The sequence below is a fragment of the Nuphar pumila genome, chromosome 17, assembly GCF_984573655.1.
Source record: "Nuphar pumila chromosome 17, dmNupPumi1.hap1.1, whole genome shotgun sequence".
NCBI classification, from domain to species: domain Eukaryota; kingdom Viridiplantae; phylum Streptophyta; class Magnoliopsida; order Nymphaeales; family Nymphaeaceae; genus Nuphar; species Nuphar pumila.
This window is the reverse complement of record NC_143265.1, coordinates 50,856,797-50,874,494: the sequence shown is the minus strand read 5'-3', so window position 1 is coordinate 50,874,494 and position 17,698 is coordinate 50,856,797. Positions and strand designations below refer to the sequence as shown.

Below are 17,698 nucleotides of genomic sequence, written 5' to 3'. Positions count from 1 at the left end.
AAATAAAGGAGAATGTAGAAAAAACTCAGAGAGCCAAAAGAGTGCAGAAAGAGTATCATGCGAGAAGCCCTCAGGATATCAAACTGCCAGATCTATCAAGAATCCTCTTTAATCTTGTGAAATTCTATTATCAATATTCTTTCATCAATTGCTTTCATAATATCAAATTCTCTTTCTTGTTCATATCAAGGAAATTGATAGCTTCCTTGAAGAAGGTCAATTGCAAACAATTTGGGTTTCCAATTTCAATTCTACGAAGTGAACCTTGTTTGGAGGTAATGCTTTGGGTAGAAAAGAAAGAATATCTTTGCAGCCATGTGCAACATTTTCAAAAACTTGGAATCAACAACAAAATTCTCAATATTTTGATAATATTTTCTAGCTATCCTAACGTGAAGTGAGAGCTCGATATCCATCTTTGATACATCTAGACACCAATTTTAAATCCCTCCTAAGGACTTGATTCCTTCCCTTCTTTGAGAGCATGAACTCTCAGATTGCACACTTCCCTGTGTCTCCACTGTCCCACCATAGACAGTCTCATTTCGGTTCGAGGTCGAACCACCAATCATTTTCTCGCAAAAGGCAATTTCAAAAGCTGATTTTAGTCTCAGCAATGAGACGCCCAAAACCAACCCCTTTTCAAGCTTTAGGGACCCCATTTTCCTTCCTTTTGCAAAAAAACTCCTGTCGGATTTACTGTGCAAAATCCGAAGGTTCCATCATGATCTCTTCCTTCGAGGATTCTATTCCATTTTCCGCCCGATCAGGATAAGGGTATAAACCTGAGCCTCAATCAAAGAGGTATTTCATCTTCCGCCCGATCAGGATAAGGGTACAAACCTGAGCCTCAACCAATGAGGTATTTTCATTTTTCGCCCGATCAGGATAAGGGTACAAACCTGAGCCTCATTAAAAGAGGTATTTCATTTTCCGCCCGATCAGGTTAAGGGTACAAACCTGAGTCTCATGTTATGAGATATTCCATCCCCAATCAGGTTAAGGGCCAAACCCAAGCTTCGTTCCATACGAGGTATTTCTGTCCCATCCAGGTTAAGGGCATAAAACCTGAATTTCGCTCTCACAGAGTGAGTCTTTTCTCTCCATTCTTCGTTTCATATCTGCCATCTTCTTCGGGCTAATTACTCCACACCCAGTCAGATCCTTCTAACTGGGGCATTTTTTTATATAGCCCAAATTTGGTGTGTTTTTCTTTGCCACTAAGCTCGGCCATGAGCCGGCTTAGTAGCAAAGAGGGGCATCTGTAAACACCCCAAATTTTCACTCACCTCCCCTACATTTCCACCAAGCATCAACATCCAGCCTTTGAAATCGCTGGAGGGCAAAATGGTCATTTTCTGAGCCCGGACCTTGCAAAAGTCTAAATTTTATCTGAAACTCTCAAAATTTCTCTAATTTTAACTCAGATATTCAAAAATTTTACTCCTGACAGGAGACAGACATCTCCAAGTCTTGATTCAAGATTACATTTTATAAGACATGACATTGCATATCATTGCATGAGCATTTCAAATCACTGCACTGCACAGCATGTCATTTCGAGGTCCAGAACTCCTGATTTCAAAATTTTCAATCCAGATTAGAATTTCAACTCTTTTCAAAATTGATTTCAAAACCCTGGGTCTTCAAAATTATTAATTTTTCCCATTTTACCCCCAGGACTCTGAATTTCAAAATATTTCCTCAAAAAAAAACCATCTGGATAGTTTTCAATATGAATTTCAGTCACTTCACCTCAGATTTTTCCCTTTTTGACAATTTCAAATATCTTTCTTTTACAAAATCGCCCTACAAGGGCCAACTCTTTCCAAAATTCCTGTTTTGCCCATTAGTCTAAATTTTTATGAAAATTCCAAAAAGAGGTTTTACTGTCTTGTCCTTATGTCAATAAAGAAGCAATGTGGGACCCACATTGAGGTGGTGTCACACAGGCTTTTCTTTTGAAAAGTTGAATTTTGAAAAACCCAAAAATATAGGAGCATTGTCCCCTGGATTGGTGCCACTTGTCATTTCTCTCTCCTCCCATTTCCATGCCAAGTGCCAGTGTGGGGCTACCTTAAGAAGCCGCCACATGTCATCCCATTTATCTGCCATGTGTCACCCTATCCATCCTGCGCCATGTGTCATTCCAAGAGTACCAGGAGATGCCAAGTGTCATAGGTTGTCCTGTCTAGAAAAAGTGGAGCTTGTCTCCTCTGAGGTGGCGCCACTTGAAGTGTGTCTCCTGCAGAGGACACGTGTCAACCTCTCCCTCCTTCTAGAAAAGCAGCCTGACACATGTCTCTCCCTACTTTTCTCAGAAAAGTAGGAGACATGTGTCACTCCTAAATTCCTACAAAAAAGGTAGGCTTGTCTCCTCTGAGGTGGCGCCATCTGGAGTGTCTCCTGCAGAGGACACATGGCAAGCTCTCATTTCCTCAGAAAAAGCAAGTGCCATGTGTCATTTTCTGCTTTCTTCAGAAAAGCTAGAATTCAAATATTCAAAAATCCCCATAGGTGGTGAAAATCAAGAACTCCTACCTTTTTCATCCTGTCTGAGATGGCGCCACATGGCTTTGCCCACCTACTCTCCCCTCTGCCACGTGTCATTCTCTGCTTCTTTCAGAAAAAGTAGAGGACACATGTCTTCTCCCTACTTCTTTCAGAAAAGTAGGAGACACATGTCACTCCTGGCTTTCTTCAGAAAAAGCAAACATTCAAAATTCAAACAAAGCCTAGGTGGCGCAAATCCTGAGCTCTGATTTTTCCAGATGGCCTGAGGAGGCGCCACATGTCCTTTCCCTCTTTTTCCTCCCTCTTGCCACATGGCATTGTAGGAGCCACCCTAAGGTGGCGCCACATGTCCATCCTCCATTCCTCCAGGGCCAACCTCCATTTGAAATTCGAATTCTCCTCTGAGGTGGCGCCATCTGAAGAACCTCTCCAGCAGGCTGACACTTGGAACCATCCTGGACTGCCACATGTCCAGATCTCCTTTCACCAGAAAAAGCAAAATTCAAATTCCTCTGAGGTGGCGCCTTCTGAGCCCACTGCTCTGTCCTTCTGACATGTGTCAAACACCTTTTGAGGTGGCACCATTCCAGGACTCCACTTGGCTCTATTTTTATTTTTTATTTTATTTTTAATAAAGGTAGCCCACCATGAGGTGGCGCCACCTGAGGACTCCCTACAAAAAGTGAATTTGAAATTCAAACTCCAAGAGAGCACCCTCTGAGGTGGCGCCTTCTGGGAGTTCCCTGCAGAGAGAATCAAGCAAACTTTTGAAAAATTCCAAATTCCCCCTGGTGAGGTGTCTCACCCACAAAATTTCCATTTTTTTCTATTAAAACACCTTTTGAGGTGGCGCCACCTGAGGGTTCTCTGCAAAAGCCAAATTCGAATTTCAAACCCCCAGATGGCACCCCCTGAGATGGCGCCACATGGAGGGCTCAGATCCAGCCTGTTTGAATTTCAAATTTTTTCAGAAAAGTTATAAAAACAAGGGTTCACGCCCAGCCTAAAGGGGGATCATTTTTTTTAGCTCTGGTGAACTCGGAAAATCCGACCTAGCCTTCCTAACATCTGATTTTGAACCTTGGAAATCGTTCCCCCTTTGGCGCATTGAAGAAGGTGGAGTAAAGTTCGTGCCGTGGCCAATCCGATTCCAACAGAGCTCGATTTTGGTGGACCATCCGAAGCTCAGAGCGAAGGACGAAGGAAGCTCGTGATAGCTGCCCCTTTCAAGAGCTCCTACGCTGCGTAACGAAGCAAGGTGCACTTCTTTTCCCATTGATTGGATTCCATAATTCGAATCGGGGGTCGTTTGAAGAAAGAGCTCATCCGAGGGATGGATTGAGCTATTCTCATAAAACGACATATATAAAAATGTTTTGTTATGCTTCCTTGATGATTTTTAACATTCATATAGTTAGCTAGGTTTAACTAGCATTTTATTTCATTCATTTAGCATATTTCATGAATTAATTAGGATTAATTTAGCCTTTATTTCAATTCTGCTTATTTTCAGTAGGTCTCTGTTTTTGTCAGTCAGTCCACACGTCATTTCATGCATTTATTTTTTATTACAAATCCCAAAAAAATCACGGAATGCGCCCTTAGTTGTCCCTAAAATTTTGCCAAAAATTCGGAGGCATTTGAATTTGTTTACTATGGTAAACATTCAAAATGGCAAGTCGGGTTTTTTTACCTGAGATGCGTTTTGAAAATCATTTGCCAACTTGTAAAATCGAGATATCCCTCATGGGAGATCCGATTTTCGATCCGAAAGATGTTTTGAACTCGGGAGAATGTCTAGTTTTAATATGATTTTTTCAGATTTTTCTGATTTTTTTTATTTCTGACACAAATCCGAGAGTTCGGGACACGTGTCAGAGCCTAATTTGGGCCTCTGAGATCTTGGATCGACTTAGGGCTATGGTTTATCTTTGTGTGTTGCTCCAAATCCGAAACTGTAAAAAGTGAAAGTTATGTCCGTGGTGTTCTCTGTTTGCATCTAAAAGCCTGTAATTTTTAGAATAGTGTTGACCCCTGCTTCGGATTTTTATTGTCAGCCCCCTGTTTTGCTACATTTGTCTGTTCTGTTAGTTTAGGCAGAAATAGTTATATTTTTATCTGTGTTTCAGTTGATCAAATGCCAAAGTCATAAACATGAAAGTTGTTCATGTAGGTGTTGTGAATAGCTCTGATTAATTTCATAAATTTCCATGGCTGTTTGATATTTTTGTAGCATTTTACATCAGATTAGTGTGATTTTTACCTCTGTCAGAACTAAATCCCTGTTATTGAACTCACCATGGCTCAAATCCCAAGGCTGTAAAAACCAAAAATGTTTCATTTCGGGTCTTTTAGCAGTCTGCAAAATATCAGAAGTTTCCATGGTGTAAATCTTGCATTATCATATTAGGCATTGCATTTGGTTCGGATCCATAGGCAAAATCCACCATTTTAGGACTTTCTTTGAATTTTGGCATTTAAATCATATCATTTCATGATTTTTAGCATTCTAGGCTGTTTATCAGAGTAAGTAGATGCTTTATACCGAATTTGGTGCAATTTGGAATCCATTTGAGGTTCGGATTATCCACAATACCAAAACAGGGTCCCGCAAGACCCGGATCCAAGTGAAAAACAAGCGAAATTCGTTATTTTGGCTAAATTTCAAAATGTCAAATTCTGATTTTACAGTCCTAATGTGTTTAGGAGCATGTCATACTGCATTTCATCATCATTTGATTCAATTTGAATTTCAAAATCTCAATTTTACCAACTTTTCCTTCAAAAAACCCTGATTTTAAAGGTATAACTTTATAATTAGGGGTATTTTGGTCATTTTGACCCCAATTCCGAATTTCAAACTATTTTCTACTGAATTTCCTGCATTTACATCATTTCAAATATCAATGAAGCACGAGAACAGGGTTTATATCCAATTAAATCCAATAATTTCATAATATTATTGGAAAATCTTGGAAAAACCCACATATTTGAGCTAACCCAATTTCAAGTTTGGCAGGAACAATCAAAAGAAGGAGCTGAAGTCTGCAAATTTCTTTTATTTCCTTTATTTAGTGATGTAATAATTTTGGAATAAGAGAGTTAATTTCCTGCTTAGACTAGGATGCATGTCATATAGTTTGAATTTATGCAATATCCTGATTATATGATTCATGCATTTTATTTCAAAAGCACTATGGATGTTCACGAATGGCACGTGCACCAACTCTTAGGGAGTTGATGAACTCGGTGGAATCCATATTTACGGCCCTAGTCGGAATATGGACGAGACCCAGATCCATCATCTTTCTACTAGTCACATTGAGCCTACACTCTTAGGCTATCTTAAAAATGCACATCATATTTCCAATGTTTTCAAAATCTTGTGCATTAAATCAATTAAACTCGGAACATATTCATGGCCACAGTCAGAATATGTGAAGGATTTACTTTGACTTAATACACATTTTTCTAACAAATTTCCCTAGAAAACCTTTCAAAGTGCATTCTTTCATTCATATCATTTGCATCATGAAATCATTGGTTTTCTTATGATTTTCTTAAGAAAATTTCATTCTCAAGAAATCGATTTCTCAAGAAACTCTAAGAATCTTTCAAAATCGGTTTTCCCAAGTCAATTTCCCCATAGTTTTCCCTGGAAAATGCTATTTTCTTAAGAGCTTCAAAAGAGTTTTCCAATCTTTTTCCAAGATCAAAATCGATTTCCAAGTATTTCAAGGGTAAAATTCCCAGGATTTCAATTTCTCAAGTTTTGAATTTTCTTCTCAAATGAGCTTTCCTATGAATTTCCATCATTTTCCTAAGAAAACTCTCAAAGTCCAAGTTTTCCTAAGAAGTGTTTCCCTTTTCAAAGGTTCACCTTTTTCTCAAGAATCACTTCTATTTTCCCAAGATTTTCAACTATTTCTGATTTTTCCACACCTTTATGAACTTTCTTGTGATTTCAAAACCCCTTTCATTTGAGTTTTCTGAGAAATCGATTTTCACCTTTTCCCAAGAAATGCTTTTCAACTCCAAAAGTTTTCCTATGAATTTTCAATTCTCTTTCCAAATAAAATTTTCAGAGCTGGAGTTTTCCTGACAAGCATTTCCCTTCAAATGTTCACACTTTTCCTAAGAATTACTCACATTTTCTCAGGACTTCCAATCATTCATGATTTTCCCAAGTCTTTATAAACTTTCTCAAGATTTCAAATCTTTTCATCTGAGTTTCTTGAGAAATTTACTCTTTTCGTGAGAAATCTTTTCAACTTCAAATATTTTCCAAGCATACATCATGTTTTCCCAAGTTGCATTTTCCAAATCTCATAGCACATGCCTAAATTCTCTGTGCATTTAGGATAGAACATGATCTTGATGATTTAACTAAGTCAAGCACAATTTTGGTCCTTGGTTCGATTACCCCTGTTAAAGGCGGCAGGAACGGTCGAACCTCGTACCGACAGGTCAAGCCCCATCCCATGGATTTTCCCGCAATTTTCAAAAATGGAGGCGAGTATTTCAAAACAATTTACAAAATCCGGTCAAGTTTGAATCGCGAAAGCGTTTCTCTCCTTTTCTCTTCTGCAAGGAAGGGAAGATGGGGAAAAAATTTCGCGACGATAACACAAGCCTTGCCTCAAAAATTGAATTTGACTAGCCTGTTTTTGGCCATGAGCATTAAAAAGGTCCAACAACTATTTTTGACTTGGAATAGTCAAAACTAAATTTAAACCAGGCCCAAATTGGTTCACCCCAAAGTGGCGCCAACTAGGGCTCCACTGAGATGGATCAAGATCCAGATCTAGATCGTGTATTGAATTAGATCATGCACCAAAACACATTAGAAAATGTAAATGTGAAAAATAAAAACTACCCACGTTCCTCATACACCCTCTAGTACCACAAAAAGATCCTACAGGACACCAGAACTATCCGAATTTGTAGAATCCAACTCTTAAAAAAATAAAAATAAAAAAATTATAAATAAAAATATATTTAGTATGATTCCTCACATGCCAAAATGGAATCGAATAATAAAAATACAATCTCTGAGAAAGATGCAAAATATCTCAGATATTGTAGCATGATAATCAAAATGGGTCTGGGTTGGCAGAGATCCAATTAGACCCTGATAGTCCTACACGATTGGATTTGCTACCCTAGATCGCATCCTGGATTAAATCTTGGGAATTGGATTTAGATCCAATTCGTCTTCAAAACTTGGATCTTCAGAATGCTCTGTATCATTCCCTCCTGGGTCAAAAGGCTTCATCCTCGGAGTCTGTTTTTGCTCAAATGTCATTCTATAATCCCTACACACATTCAAAATGTAATAAGCGCAGAATCTATTCAAGGCAAATAAAAGAGAACTAAATAAGGCAGGAAATTCTATATAAGAATGACAAGAATATTTGTGCAATGTAATGCAATATGCTCTATAAAATGCAATTCAGATAAATTCAAAGCAGAACAATAGAATTGAATCTCAAAAGCATCTAAGATATTATATTTAATAATCTTACCTTGCATCAACATGCTGCAGATAATAACAATATTTGGGTCAACAATGGATAACAATTGACTATTTATCATGCAATTCAAAATATCAATTTTTGCACTAAGATTTTGATAATCACAAGATAAGTCACAAGCAACACAATCTAATAATAGACCAAATTTATTATCGAGATTTGTCAAAGAGACAAAATCAACATTATCTACTAAACTCTGATGGTCATAAATAAGATTTGGGTCTTTAATGTCAACTAGACATATTGCATCATGACTAAAATGAGACTGTAAATTCAACTCCGTAGAAGGAGTTTCAACATCTAAGTGCTCATTGACACATACATCTTGTTGATTCTCATCACTAAAATCCATCTTTTTGACAGTTGACTCGATAATGGATATACTAATGAGACTTGTCAGAACAATGTCTATAATCATGTCAGACGCAACACGGGGGTAAACCATAACATCCATGGGTTCACTATGAGAGTTTTAAAAAATGTTGGGTTCATTAACAAGGATGTCCACAGACTCACTAAGGCGTGGATTGAGCTTTTCAATTTTGACATTAGCCTCGAGAATAGCGGTATAATTGACATGTGGGAAGTCATCAACAACATCTTCACATGCAAGCGTCTCTTCATCTTTGATGCTTTCACCAACTTCTCCCAAGAGCGGTTTATCAAAGATGAAGTTGTCCTCAGACCAGCTTGGATAACCTTCAGGATTTTCCATGAATAAAGGGTTGTCAGAAATGATGTGAGACAACTCTTCATGATCTTCTATGTCAGAAAGTGAAGAAAGGTCAGACAATTCTTCGGACTCTCTAACAAGGATAAGTTCTTCATTCATCTGTTCAAAAAATGGATCAGGAATGACTACACTGATAGGAACATTCTCAAATACAGGTGAGGACTCCTTCACGGTTTTGTCATTAACTTCAATGATAGGATCACTACCGACTTTTGGAGAAGGATCCGCTAGGGAATCCTTTGCGATAGAATGAGATTTCAATAAGTCTTGGGGTTTATGTCTGACGATGAACACATTGGGTCCCTTGATTTGAGATACAACGATCTTAAGGGACTCATGAGGAGACATGGGAATGACAGAAGAAGATGGAGGAACCATAACAGGAATGGTGGATTGGACCACGGATGATGAAGTAGAAGACAAAGGAAGCAAATCTTTTGAAAGAAGCAACTTGATCTTTCTACCCTCAAAAGTGAAGGAATAGACATTGGACTTACCATGACGTATGATATTTCAGTCATATTGCCAAGGTCTTTTGAGAGTAAGATGGTTCGCATCCATAGGGAGCACATCGCACCAGACTTGATCGAAGTAGGTATTTTCAATATAAAACTTGACCAAGCATTGTCGGTTGACACAAACATTGATGCTCTTTTAGAGCCAAGACATCTGATATGGTCGAGGATGAGTCTTACAACTCAAACCTAACTTGGTCATGGCCTCGATCGAAATCACGTTCTCACAACAACTGGAGTCTATGATGAATCTGCATATTTTTCCATTGATAGTACAAGCAGACTCAAAGATGTGAGTTCTTAGCCATCGGTCATTTGTTTCTTGCCGCGGGGCTAAACAAATCTGCCTAGTAATGAGTGCTTCGCCTCTATCAGGCCGTAACACTTCTTTCACATACTCTTCTTCAGGATTTTTCTCAAAAATCTTCTTGTTCTTCATCATAAATAGGATTGGATTCTGGATCCAATCTTGTATCATCCTCAATTTGTGATCTTCGATGAAGAGGGCCTTCTCACGACACTTTGTGGACTTATGATCGGGTTTCCCACAAGTATAGCACTTGATGAGGGTGCTCGAACTCGAGGTCCTAGCCTGGTTTCCTACTGGGCCATTCTGGCTTGTAACCCTAGGTGGGTTTGACGCATTAGGGCGATGGTAGGGTGGGGCAACCTTTTCACTTGGGACTACTGGGGCCCGCACTGGGGGTCTAGTAGTCTGAATAAATTTCATCAAGGTCTTTTGTTGAGTAGATCTTTCCCATTGTCATGCTTTCTAATGAGCCTCAGACATAGTCCAACACTCAACGAAGTTAAGCATATCCTGTAATTGAAAGTTCAGACCTCCAATATATTTCGATACTAACTGTTCTTCACTTTCATGGATGTCATTCTGAGCAATGAGATCATGAAAAAATTTGGTGTATTGATCCATCGAACGAGTTTCTTGTTTCAGACTTTGATATTTTTGATATAGTTCACGATGATAGTTTAACAGAAGAAATTGAGCACGGAGTTTATGTTCCATGTGCTCCCAACGTTCAATCGGGGCATGACCCAAATGTCTACGTGTTTGCTTGAGTTGATGCTACCAGGCTGCAACTCAACCCTTCAATTTGAGGGATATTAATCTCGCACGATGATCCTCTGGGACTTCCTTAAATTCAAGTATTTCACAAACTTCTCTAATCCAATCTAAGAATTCTTCAGGAGTTCCAATCCCCTTGAATTCTAGGATATCAAATCGCAAGCTCGAATCCCAATGGGATCTTCTAGGCTGTAGGTTATCTCTATTCTCTGGACTTTGTTGGTGTGACTCGAAGTCATCATCAGAATCATATGAATGAGCCTCATGAGTTCCTCGAGAACTGTGTGGACTCCGCTCAGCTCATCGTTCATTAACTCTAGCATTTTTTGCCATTTGATGAGTTAAATCTTCAACTAGGTGATTAGCCTCGATGAGTTGTCTTTACAAATCATGCATCTCATATTGATGATCATGTTCATCGTTGCCTCTATTAAAATTATTTTGACCTCGCCCACCCATTCGACCCGCCATCGTGAATGGTACCTAAAAAAATTTGGACTCCCCACAGCACCAGGAATCGTGTCGGATTGAAAAATCTTGCAACCCTTGCTCTGATACCAAAATGATGCAATAACATGATATGGACTCAGTATGCATCAATCCACGATCCAAATGGATCTTGACACATGCAGAAGCTTTTCACAAAAAATAAGACCGAATAGAACTCAAAAAAATAGGTTTTCTTAGGACCTATGCACACTGTTTTGACAGATGTGGCCTAAAAAAAAGTTATGCGTGACTCACATATTTCCAACAAACCCAAAATCACTGGATTCGGATCAGCGGTGTCCATTCTACAGACTCGAATCTGGAACTCACGAATAAGATTATGACAGACTTCTGGATTCTAGGGACAGTTTGTTCGATGGGGTTTTTGACCATGAAAACAGTGTATTTTGCGAAAACTTTTAACTGAAAAGTCGAAGGTCAGATCTAGGCCTTTCCAACAAACTAAAATTCCGAATTTTTTGAGTTTTTTATAAGGCCCTACAATTTTTTGAATTCTGAAAAATGGTATGAGTTATTGATAAAAGAACTAAATTTTTCACTATTCGACAGCAGCAAAGATTGATATTTTTGAGGTACTTAAACGAAGATTCAATTAAAACTCAAAACATAAAAATTGTAGATCTAGATTCTATCTTTCTACATAATCAAACAAAATTATTTTTCATGCAGGGAATCTCTAGATAATGAAAACATTCCGAACACCACCACTAAGAGTATTCTGAACCAAACTGGTGAGAGTGGATTCTTGTCAGTCTGAGACTTTGACAGCACTTTTCAGGAACTCACACGGTCAATTCACGAAATGACCTCAACTACAAAGTTGTAGGAAAATGTTTTAGCTTTTTGGGAAGCTAAAGAACGCAAGAATCCGACCAGTATCAGGGTCGATACAGACTATTCTTCAGAGTCATTCCAGACAACTTGGGATTCGAGAATCCGAGTTTTGACAAAAAAATCCGAGTTATGTATTAATCAATAAAACTGGATATTTATGAACAATAGAATCACTTTGTAACATAAAAGACTTATATTCATTCACTAGAAAAACAACACATAACCTATTGCTACTTTCAATCAATCTTCAACGAGAAACACAAATCACATATGATCAAAAAAAACAAAAAATGAAAACACATGAACCAGTGAATAATATCTGGATGAAGATGGTAATGGGTGTCGTTGGGAAGCAACCGACACCAATGAGAATTCACGAACAGTAGATCGAACAAACAACAACCACGAACCCAAGTGCCAACACGCCAATGGTGATCTTCACAAGATCACCTTCCACGCCAAAATTAAAGTTCAGTTCTTCTTTCACCAAAAACGTCTTCTCTCTAGAACCAGCCACACCAAAATACATTTTTTCCTCTCTCTAGAACCAGCCACACAACAAATTTCAAAAATGAAGAAGCCTCCTCCCCACCTTGGTCGACCTCCCCTTCAAAAAAGCATTGGAACTTGGGGAAGAGCCACCATAAAGGAGGTGTGGTCTTCCCATTGCCTCAAAAATTGAATTTGACTAGCCTATTTTTTGTCATGAGCATTAAAAATGTTCAATGGCTATTTTTGACTTGGAATAGTCAAAACTGAATTTGAACTAGGCCCAAATTGGTTCACTCTAAAGTGGCACCAACTAGGGCTCCACTGAGATGGATCGAGATCCAGATCCAGATCGTGCAGCGAATTGGATCCTGCACTAAAAACACATTAGAATATGCAAATGTGAAAAATAAAAACTACCCACGTTCCTCATACACCCTCTAGTACCACAAAAAGATCCTGCAGGGCACCAGAACTATCTGGGTCCGTAGAATCCGACTCCTAAAAAAAATACAAATAAAAACATATTTAATGTGATTCCTCACATGCCAAAATGAAATCGAATAATAAAAATACAATATCTAATAAAGATGCAAAATATCTCAGATATTGTAGCACGATAATCAAAATGGGTCTGAGTTGGCAGAGATCCAATTAGACCCTGATAGTCCTGCACGATTGGATCTACCCTGGATTGAATCTTGAGAATTGGATTTGGATCCAATTCGCCTTCAAAACTTAGATCTTCAGGATGCTCTGCTTCACTCATTTTCTTTATTGTAATAATGTTAGTGTTGTTCATATCTTTCACAACTAAGCACATTTGTATTGATTACCACTATGTTCGTAAAAATGTGGCTCAAGGAACTATAATCACCAAATATGTCTCATCCAAACATCAACTTGCAAACACTTTCATCAAACCTCTTACCAAAGCACAGATCATTGGATTCTAAGACAAACTTGGCCTATGTACTCAGTATCGTTTGTGGGATAGTAATAAGATCAGTTCAGATTTGGGTATAAATCACCAAGAAAATCCAGCCCAGGATAAGATCAAAGATAGGATCAAATATGATCCCGCTCAACAACACAAGAAGTGTGAAGATGCTCAACAAGGCAAGATGAAGTGTGATCCTGCCCACACGTTTTACCAAGATGCTCAATAAGGCAAGCTGAAGTGTGATCCTGCCCACACATTTTTCCAACAAGGCAAGAAGTGTGAAGATGCTCACATGTTTTCTCAACAAGGCAAGCTGAAGTGTGATCCTGCCCACACATTTTTCCAACAAGGCAAGAAGTGTGAAGATGCTCACATGTTTTCTCAACAAGGCAAGCTGAAGTGTGAAGTTTCTCAATAAGGCAAGATGAAGTGTGAAGACGCTCACACGCTTTCTCAAAAGGCAAGATGAGGTGTGAGGCTCAAGCAAAGGAAGGTGCTCACACATATGAATCTTAAAGGAATTTGCCTCAAGTGAAGGCTAACTTTTGCAATGGAAAGGATGACCTACCTATGCCAAGAGAGTTGACACAAGGCAAGTCTAACTCTTATTATCACCATGATGGTAAGAACTCTATCATGGCTAGGACTAACAGTGGAAAGGAAGATAGAGACAAGCTAGTTATGGCAAGTTTTCACCTTGCAAATGAATCAAATAAAGAAAAAAAATCAATGTGAGGATGAAGACAACTAGTTCAAGACTGCTTTACAAGGAAATGATGAATTCAAAAGAATCCTTAGTGGCAATCTTGCCAAGGTGGGACATCTGGCAAATGGGATGCATAGGAGCCAAATTCGAGCTGAGCCTGGGGTTATTCGAACTCGGCTCATTTTAAAATAGCCATGTTCAAGCTCAGATTGAGCTCGAAGCTAAGCTTCAACGACATTGTTCAAACTTGGTTTAGTTTTGAGCTCGAGCCGAGAACAACATTCTAAAAAGATACATAAAATGAGAAGGTGGGATTCAAACCCTGAACTTCCCAAACGTCCCACCACTGCCTGCAAAAAAAAATATGAGGTGTGGAATTCGAACTCATCACCTTTTGCAGAAGAAGCTAACGCCCTACCGAGTACGCCAACTGTAATTCTTATGCTATAAGTTGGAAATATATATTTTATATATATGAGAACTGAACATGTTAGGCCCAATTTCTCGTTCTGCTCTATAGGTTTTAAGTGTTTTATGATGGTTTTGAACCATTAGATGTGTTTAGCATGATCGATTTAGTGGGAACCAGTTGTTCAGTCTACCACACTTGAAAGATGTGCTCGATATATATATATATATATATATATATATATAAGCCTAATCGAGCTTAATTAAGTTCAGCACCTTGATCAAGCTCGGCTCATTTATGCACACCGAGCCTAGACTTGTGTTCAAGCTTGGTTCATTTGTGTTCATGGACGAGCTCAAACCTAGCTTAAACGAGTCGCATTGTGCATCCCTGTTTGGAAATCAATCACACTTCCAAGGAGGCAAATGCATGTGGGATTGATCTTCTCAGTCAAGAAAAAATGTCAATTAAGGAGAAATGTGTATATGCCTTGTACAAAATTTCTTTCTGATCTTGCTCAGCACTCTTTGTATAAAACGCATGAATGAACTCTGTTATAAATCAAAGTAGAAAGGAGTTTTTTGATCCGTGGTCGTAGGTCACACTGACCGAACTATGTTTATATGATTCTTGTGTTCTTTCTCTGCTCTCCATTTCTTTCTTGAGGTTCAGCTCTTCAAGCTGCATCTTTTCCAAACAATTCAAATGCCTTCTCTGGGTCATACCATAGTCTGCCAAACCAGCCACCGCTCAACCAAGGGCGTAGCTAGGGGGGGCAGGACTGGGCTGTAGCCCAGTCCTGCCTCCCGAAACAGTTAATTTTTTTTGTTTTGTTTTTTAAAAGCCCAGTCCTAGCTCAGCCCTGATTCCATATGAAATATATTTTTATCCATTTTTGTAGCTCAGTCCAGTCCTAGCCCAGCCCTGGCAGCAGCAAATAGTTTGATTTGTCCATATGAAATAGATTTTTATTAATAATTGTAGCCATTTTTTATTTTATCTCAACAAAAAAAATTCGGGGGCGCTGCCCCCGAACACCCGACTATCGCAGAAATAATTTTTTTTCCTACACCCCTGTTTGCCCCCCCCCCCCCTCACATGAATCCTAGCTACGCCCCTGCGCTCAACCATCCCATCAAGCAACTGGAGTGTTTCGTCCAAACTTCCCTAATTTGGTGTACATTGTGAAAAATTGAACTACTCACAAAGACATGAAGAACAGATCAACCCTTGACAGCAAAAGAGTGCATCTGTTTCCCCAGTTGTTCAGTCTACCACACTTGCACTTGAAAGGCTTTGCTGTTCATGCCTTCTAAGAACGTCGGCTGGGACAATTCAATAGATCTTCATGGCTTGGTGGGGGTTGTGCAAGGCCCGGTGAAATGACGTTATGAACAATAATACTGTGCAAATGATCCAATAACGTCAAGATGGCCGAGTTGGTCTAAGGCGCCAGTTTCAGGTACTGGTCCGAAAGGGCATGGGTTCGAATCCCATTCTTGACATCATTTTGAAATTACTCTATTTGTTTGTCTTTTTGGTTTCTTTCTTCGAGTTTTATTTTTGTAACTTTCTTCTTTGATTTTATTTTTGGGCTTTTATTTTAAAAATATAAATACAAATGGAAAACGCTTTACCCACTCTCTCTCTCTCTCTAGAGAGAGAGTTATGGTTAGGTTTTCGTTTTGAAGACCAGAATTGCGGTTTCCATCATTTTTGTGGACCAGAATTTGAGGGGGTTAAGAGATAATTTTGTTAAATCTTTTGTGTTTTCTGGAGGTGTTGGCACACTGCCTCAGTTAGTAATTCACTGGCAACTGTGGTCACCCAAGTTGTCCGCATGAGTGGAACGTGTATTATACAGGCAGGCAGGCTTGCTCATTTTGTAGCTTCGGACTTAGCTCGGATGAGTTGAGCACCACCTGACTTGGTTGAAACATACTCCACTATATCTTTGTGCTGATGGTAATGTTAAATAGGGCAATGTAGTAGTAGCAAGTCATAGTTGCTGGTATTCTTTAGTAAACATACCATGGGTGATGTGTTAAAACATGGTTTGTTCACTAATAAACATGCTTTGGATCTTTTCTTTTTTACTAAAAAACTTTTATTTTTTTCTTTTTGGGGTGCCAAGTGGGCCGTTGATCTTTAGGTTTCTAAATTCCTTTAAACATTTCATGTGTTGTGAATTGATGAATAAGACAATCAGATTATTTTCAAGGCACGATTGTGGTTATTGTAGATAGTGAACATTTCATGTGTGTCAAAGTATACAAAGTGATGAATAATGCTCTTCGTATATTTTTAGCATCCTAGAAACAATAACTGAAGCGATATGCAATAGCCTGGTTAGCATCCTAGTAAAACGTGGATGAGGCTCTATATTGGGGTGGTTTAGTTTGTACGTGCTCGTGACCTACCTACCAGTTATAACCATTGTCCATGTACACACCATCATATGTATGATAGAATAGCAACTGTTGTTTACAAGGATTCTTTCCTTAGCAATCAGTCCTGTAAAAATATGCAACGTGAAATCTCTGCGTTATTTAGTGTAGACCATAGTCACAGATATTGGTGGTATTGTGAAAATATCAGCTTTATAAATATCTTTTTTTGCAATAATGATTTAAAAGGTAAAATACCATGACATTCTCAATCTTTGAGCTAAATATATATTGATATTATCGTGATATTGTCATGGTAATATCCTGATATATAGTTGTCACTTTTATACCATGCCACACAGATATGGATGTGGGAATGGGACACAATGCAGCTACACTTAGTAAGATACGAGGATTTTCAACAATTAGGACAAGGGGACACAACTGTACACACATACACTACAAGGATGAGGGTGCAGCGACTTTTCTTGCAGCTATTGCCCTATTTATCGCTGCTATAAATCTCTAACGGCGACGAAAAACAAATGCACATTTTTTGCCTTAGTTGAGTAATAACAGCGGCATTTATAGGTCATCGTTAATGTGTTACTCAACACCGGCGAAGAATTTCACTGGAACTATGTACGCTAATAAAGGTGACCCACCTTATAACGATGATATTTATGTCATCGTTATAGCCTATAACGATGACATTTTTTTGTCGTCATTATAGTTTATAGAGGTGAGAAGTAAGTCATTGGTATAGGCTATTACGATGATAATTAAGTTGTCGTTATAGGTTCTAACAACGACATAGCAATGTCATCGTTATAGGCCTTAAACCAGCAAAAATAAATTTTTTATATTAGTTTTACAAAAAAAATATATTACATTAAACAAAATGGCAAATACAATTCAAATATACACTTCAAACATCATCAAACATAGCATACATTCAAATATAAGCATGCACTTCTCCAACCTGCTCAAACATTCATCCTCTTCAACCCTCTCAAACATTCAACTTCAAACATACATTC

At 38.5% G+C, this 17,698-nt stretch overlaps 1 non-coding gene across 1 annotated transcript; it reads left to right on the top strand.

Annotated features, from left to right (window-relative positions):
* Window positions 1–15,695: 15,695 nt before the first annotated feature.
* On the top strand, window positions 15,696–15,776 carry TRNAL-CAG (transfer RNA leucine (anticodon CAG)). Its single transcript has one exon. It is a non-coding gene; the product is annotated as a tRNA-Leu (tRNA).
* Window positions 15,777–17,698: the final 1,922 nt, after the last annotated feature.